General features: G+C 38.0%; 1 protein-coding gene across 10 annotated transcripts in view; it reads left to right on the top strand.

Moving 5' to 3' along the window:
• The window catches only part of LOC121871815 (eye-specific diacylglycerol kinase-like), a 160,998-nt gene that overhangs the window by 117,975 nt on the left and 35,523 nt on the right, over positions 1-7,500 (top strand). The gene's annotated exons all lie outside the window — the stretch shown is intronic.

Raw genomic sequence — 7,500 nt, 5'->3', positions numbered from 1 at the left:
ATTTTTTAGGCAGAAATTAATATTCTCAAATAGTCGTTGTAATTTTGAGTGCCTGAATATTGAACTTATTATGTGCACCAGCAGTGGATGGATGTTCAGAGGGAAATATATGAAGGTGAGCCCAGGGAATTGCGAAAACTTAGCGACACCAGGTGGGCATGTAGGTACTTGGCTTGTACACCAGGTGGGCATGTAGATACTTGGCTTGTACACCAGGTGGGCATGTAGGTACTTGGCTTGTACACCAGGTGGGCATGTAGGTACTTGGCTTGTACACCAGGTGGGCATGTAGGTACTTGGCTTGTACACCAGGTGGGCATGTAGGTACTTGGCTTGCAGGAAGCTAATGCATAGATTACCTGCTATATTACGTATTCTGCATGAAATAGACCTTGAAAACAATGGAGACAGATCTGTAGAAGCTCGAGGTTTCTTTACACAAATACACCTCACATTTATTGGTCTTCTTGCAAGTTTTCGAAAACTCCTTGGGGATACGAAGTTGCTATCAGACATGATACAATTGCCTTTGCTTTGCCTAGCTAGGGCGGTGGATTTGGTTGAAGCACTTCAGGATACAATTCAGAAGTACAGGAACGCGTCATTTGTTGAGGAGCCATGAAAAGGCATTGTAAACACTGCTAATCAGTGCAATGTTGCTGTTGAAAATGCTAAGAGGTCACAAAAGTCAACTGAAGACTGGATGGGTCTATTGTAACATCCACAATAGGTCAGCGGAGATGTAATGTTGGTGACAAAGACAGCTTAGGGAGGAGGATATTCTACCCCATCGTGGACACAATTGTTTGTGAGTTGCAGAGACGCTTCTCTAAACCAAATTGTGACATCATGAAAGGAATACATGCCCTGTACCCAATGAACAAGAGTTTCTTGGAGGAGGAAGCTGTATTTCGCTTAGCAGAGATCTTTGAGTGTGATGTTGAAGATCTCAGCCATGAGCTGCACCAAGCAAAGAGGATTTCGGAGAGGAAAAAGCTCAAAGTGGAATGCAGAAGCTGTCCAGTGTATTAGAGCTACAGGTGTTCCTAGAGCCCTACAAAGAGGTCTTTAATGAACTGTTCCGTCTGTTCAGAATTGCCTTGGCCCTCCCAGTAAGCAGCGCTGCCTGTGAGCGCAGCTTCTCAGCTCTAAAACTCACAAAGAGCTATTTGCGCACAATTATGGCGGACAGCAGACTGAGTAACCTGGGTGTTCTCAGCATTGAGGCTAGAGGAGTTAAGTCATTAGACATGGACGAGTTTATTAAAATGCTCGCTATCCAGCACGAGAACAGGCGAATTCAGCTGTTGTAAAGGTGTACAGTATATAGCTTTGCAATATAAGGGTTGTGGCTTTGAACTTTGTGGATTTTGTTCTTTTTGTCCTTATGTATTACAGTGCGATTTTAAACAGTGTTCATTATTGAAATTTAATTTATATTTCATTTATATTATATTCAATAAACCGGAGTTAAGTGGATAATTACCTTACCATGTATCCTTTTTACTCTTAGATGATTATTAGGTTACTGCGGTGTGACCTCATTTGGACAGTACTGGTTGGGAAGAGGCTTGTTTGAATAGCTAAAATGCATTTTTTATTCCCTGAAAATATGATAGGTGAAAAACTGAACAGCAGACGCATCTTGAGTTATGTTTATTCTTCAACTGGTTTAAGTTGGTACTATTCTAGTAATTTTACTTTACAGTTCTAGAAAACTTTGAAAGTGAAATTAGTGTTGTGTTGTATGCTCATTTTCTTAATATATCATCCTGGCCTTGAGCTCAAACATGGAAATAGAAAATGTCATGAGTTTTGAAATTGATGTATGAATTATTTCAATAGGAAGAGGTACAAACCTAACTTGAAGCATTAAATTCATTGAACCAGACCACTGTATTTACGCAATTCTATCACTTACACACACACACACCGAGCCTGTGCCCCACCTTGGTCACCCCATTCAAAATGTCCTGGACACGCCTCTGGGTACACGTATATAAATTATTCTTCACTGTAAGGCAGATTATTTGTCTTAGAAATGTGCGACTTCACAACTGCCAGCGCGCAAGGTGGGCCATGATTGGCTGTACCGCTGGTGGGCTGACTGGGTGAGGGTGGTGGTGCTGAGGGCGTACACATTTAGAAAATATGCCACAGGGACATCATCAATAAACAGTGACTGTAGAAAAGCATGCCTTCAACATGAACACCCAATATTTTAAATATCGTAACTAAACATCTAATATATATTGTCATATATTTGATAAATTGTAGAACTATAACCAACTTATCGTAATGATATATATTTAGCAATAATATTTACGTTAATTGCATCACCATAGTTTTAGACGATTTCAAAGTGCTATCGTTTGATCTTTGTTTGTACAGTACAGTATATTTTTTTTTAAATATTTCGTACATTGCATTGATAAACCGTACGGCTGTTCATAATTCTCTTACAGTAAAAGCTGACTCCGTTATAAGTCTCCAGGAGGAACGAAACATTAATAACACTTCATGGTTCAACAGAGGCACGATGAACACGGCTTGACCTAGAATCATCATCCATTTATAGAAAATTATATTGACGCTGTATTTTTATCCATCGTAAACACACACACACACACACACATATATATATATATATATATATATATATATATATATATATATATATATATATATATATATATATATATATCATTAAGATACGTGGGGGCTGGACGAACGTGTCTGTTTACACAAGCACACACCTGAGTTTATTGTAGTTACCCCTAAGTGTCATTATGTCCGAGGACCCGAGCCATTTTCCACCCTTCCTCTCGCCCACGTCTGGCACTTAAGGTTTGTAATTTACATAAACAGCCAACCGTAATATGCTTTCAGAGGATGGTGCATTAGTGGAGCCGTGAGCCGGAGGCACTGTGGACACTAGACCTGTGCTCCAGGTGTTGTGGTGTCCACCCCTCCTCCAGTACTGACACTGCTTGGTTGAAGAACACAATCCTACGTATCCTAGCCTTGCCACACCCATCATCGTCAAGCAATATATTAAGATTAAAACAAATTAAAATAAGATGTGGCCCATATTGTTACTTCAAAGATGAGTTTTGTATTAGTGTCGATACTGCGTTATGATATTTTCATCTTGTACTGAACGGTGGACATTTAACTTAGACCCTGTTGCGAGAATGATAGACAAGCGCACACTATCGGTATATCCAGGGATTAGTTCATTAAGTTAGTTGTATATATTGAAGGGTTCGTGGCGTTACTGGTATATGTTTCGGGATTCATGAATAAGTATGAGGTGAATATTCAGGCAGTAGTAGTCTAATGAATAGGACTGCTCTGCAGTGTCGCGGCGGGCGAACGAGTTTGCAGTCAAGCGTCCTCCCTGTGAATATGAAACCCGTTTTCTGTGATTGAAGGGAAATAAACACGCATACCTTCAGTATTCGTTGCCCTCACCATACCCAGAGGCTCCTAATATTCAGATATTAATATTTGTGTTATATTTGTGTCTTTTTAGTTGCATTTGAAAAAAACAAACATTTGCAGTGATGCTGTTTTATGCGATTAATATTTCATAGTACTGCATAAAACATTCAAGAATTCTAGACGCTGAAATTATTAGGAAATTGAGAAAATTAATTTAAAATTGAAATTAGTTTCAATCACAGTTAATATTAGACAAGAAGTTTTACAGTTATTTATATTTACAGTGACACGAGAACCATATAAAAAGGACACGATTTTGGCGATGTACTCCCAGGTCATACCTATTGTCTACGTAGCAGTCATCTTGGTACCAGTTCACCGCACTAACGCACCCGACTCCTAACGTTTGCCACTATTAATTTGACTACACAGGCACGCACCTGTCAGGATTAATTCCATTGTGAGATTTTACGCAACAACATAACACTTTTGTTGCTAATATCAGGTCAACTGTATGCTGGAGAGAATTAATTTGACTGTAATATGACTCTGCTGATGTGCTAAAATAATATGCCATTAAATTTATATTGACTCCGTATTTATATAAATTAGTTGTGCGCAAATAATTATTATCTCTGCAATTAAACATTCAATTACTAGCTCGTAGAAGTAATGATACAATTATTATACTTTAAGTGAATGGTTGCAGTTCTCACTCAAAGTCGTTAAATCAGTAGTTTAATACGACAAATGGCGATGGAATTACAGGACCATATATTTAAATGGATAATTTGTTATATAATTACAAAGTAGGAATTAACGGGCTGGTCATGGGTGACAGGTGACATGACGCCCACCTAAACAGCATCAGTGGATCACCATACTGTAATGTCGACTGTCGTGATATACGTTACACTACAGTATGTCTCGCCTCTGAACCAAAGGGAGAGATGCCTCTATTATATATTGATGATGCCCAATATTTTATACCACTAATGTGCTGTGATTCATCAGTCCAAAGGATAGAATAGGTTGGGACAACAGGGCTGGATCCAGGCCGATGCACTTGCATCGCTCAAAAATTTCTGACCGATGCAAATGTATCATATGCATCCGTCAAATAATGGACCTATCGGTAACGTGATCTCATTGTCAGCGTTGACCTGCATGGTCCACCTGCTTCTGACCGTAGTTGTCATTTTCCGTACCTGAGTGGCAGGCTTGATATATATATATATATATGATCGTGGGCCACCCTAGACCCTTGGTGGGCCAAAAATGGCTGGAGGGTCACAGTTTCCCCACCCTTGGTGTAGACTCAACACAAACAGCGTTTATTATTATTATTTCCATAACACCAAAAATCATCTTGACTTTAGTGCCTCGAGCGGAGTGAATGTAAATCGTAGCAACGTGACGCAATGGTAAGTGCCGCTAAACCTCTTGAAGTAATGTTTGCCGAACATAAGCTTAAATTAATGCACTATTAGCCTTACACAAACACAGACTGATATTGTGTTAGCCTCACACAAACGTGCAGGAAGGCGGTATTTGCTCCACACAAAAAACGGAAACGTGGCATGTTAACCACTCGCAAACTTAAATTTATTACTATGTCTTTACTTGAGGCGGATTAATGTTAACTTCACATTAACGTGATCTGATGTTAACCTCTCTTAAACCAGGATTATGTTAGCCACGCATACACAAGAGCCCATGTTTGTCTCATTTAAATGTGGACTGATGTTAACCTTGCATAAACCTGTACATGTACTTTATATCCCCTTACTGATGTTATTCATGTATCTTATTGATGTTGGCATTGTGTACATCTGCAGCATGTAAAGGAATGTTTGTGGAGGTAGCGGAGCCAAAACGTGAGTAATGGCAAAAACGTATTATCTTTGGTAATTGTACTGTGGTATTAACGATTCAACATTAACCATTCATTGTTAGCATAGCCCAGACGTCTGTGACTTGACTTTGGGGTAAACATGTGATTTTATTAACGATTATAAACCAGTAAACCAGATTGAGCGTTCATTAATGAGAAAACACCGATGTTCTCTTTCAAATGTTCAGTAAAGTGGTATTATCATCATTATTTGCTGGTTCACAAGTTCAGTAATGTTGAATTATTGTTTGTTTAGTCGTCGAAAGCTTCAGTAATTTGATTAGAACGTCACACAAAAGTCTTAAAATGTTAGCCTCGCCCAAACTCGGTGTAATGGATGCATTTGTTCTTGTTTCCTTGGGAAGACACAGCCATAATAGACCATTTTACATAAGTTTTTGATATATTTTCACGGAGGGACTCTTGTGATAGCCCCGACTCGTGTGTAGCTTCTCGGGGAAACTATCGTATTCCGGGACTCAAACATTCCCATCAAGGAACTTTTCATCTCTTCATCATAGAGATAGACACGACACCGACCATCAAATATTTCTCCTATTGACTTTCATCTTGTGTGGTGTACATATTTTACCGATTATGCTGACAACATTAATGATGATATATGTGGATGTTATGATATTTTCCAATGACTGGGGTACTGTACATATTTTAGTTCATACATATGAACATTAATGATCAACAATTAAAAGTAAGGAATTTAATTTTGTAGTTGATTATGCAGACACATTATTGTGGTGTTTTATGATGATATTAACATCAGTTACATATGCTAAATGGTTAAATAAGAATCATTTTAGTGCATTTTCTATATTGAAAACACAGTTGTTTACTCTTTCTTAAGAGACAATGACAGAGCTCAGACAAGTGTGGCTGCAAATATATACACCAAAGCGTCCCTCTGCCAAAGATTGAATATATACTGTACATGAAGCATGTGACAGGGAGTCCTGGTGCTATTCCGTGGAATATAAATGAATTTTGATAGGTTGAGGTTCTGCAAGATGGAAGTATTGACAGATACGTCTTAGTTTTTACTGTAAATAACTGAATTAACCCATAACAAAAATCGCTGTGGGGTTTGTGAAGTGTAATTTACTATAACAAATGATATTTTTTTCCTTAACATTTTACAATCCGCTTGGAGTTCACCTCGCTGTTGTTTGAGACAATTAAAAAGCACTTGGAAAGGAAAATCCTATTATCACGTACACAACAGGGAAAAATTGTAACACTTGTACTAGAAAATCTAGACTGAGGAACCTGTGTTATAACGGTCTTTTGTTCTGTGGATTAATTTCCTTTTATAAACAATATATTTCGAGCTTTATTTGAAAGCTTCTTTCCTGATGAGAAAATATCGCGTGTGTAATGTTTACATTAAAATGGATGGTTATGGGAATGTTTCTCTTATTTTAAGTTGTGATTTCGTGCCTGCCTTCTTTTCTCTTCAATGTGTGTGTGTGAATGTTTGTTCGTAAATATGTATAATCCTTGTCATAAATATATTTGAACAGGAAGTGTTGTGTATCTCATCATATATGATCTGCTGCTTCAGCCTAAGATATAATCAGGTTTTTTCTTCAGTCGTGTGTCTAAAATTTTTAAAGGAATGTTTAATTTTTGGATCCTACATAATTATTAACTTGTTTTAAAATAAGCCTAGAATCTAAACAGAAACTATGTTCGGATTTTCTTATATTTTAACTATTTTATGAGCACAGATCTGCTACTGTAAGTTTTAAATGCCCGCATGAAGAGTGTAGGCTTAAAGCTTTTTCTTTTGAGATTATTTTCCAATGTGATCCCGCCTTCCCTATGCGTGATATGCCTAGCAGTATTTCCATTGTAAAGGAGATTACCATTTAAATTTAAAATTTAGTCTTTGTCATGTAAATTCCATCCAGCATACAGTGTCGCCGGCAGCCTGAGACCGCCGTCTTTACGCTTAGATTTCGTGCCAGGCTCTCTGGTTAACTCGTACTACCACAAAATTTTGCCCCCCAAAATTCCACGAGATTATTTTTCCCACCAATAGAATTCCATTTGAACATGATCCAACAGGAGAAAATCCCAATAGGTTTGTTTCCACTGGACAAAATTCCCATGAGACAAATCCTAGTAGACACTTTCCCATTGGACAA

This window comes from Homarus americanus, unplaced genomic scaffold (genome assembly GCF_018991925.1).
Source record: "Homarus americanus isolate GMGI-L3 unplaced genomic scaffold, GMGI_Hamer_2.0 scaffold39675, whole genome shotgun sequence".
In the NCBI taxonomy this organism is placed as follows: Eukaryota; Metazoa; Arthropoda; class Malacostraca; order Decapoda; family Nephropidae; genus Homarus; species Homarus americanus.
Note: the sequence above shows the minus strand (reverse complement) of the source record. Positions and strands in the feature narration are given on the sequence as shown.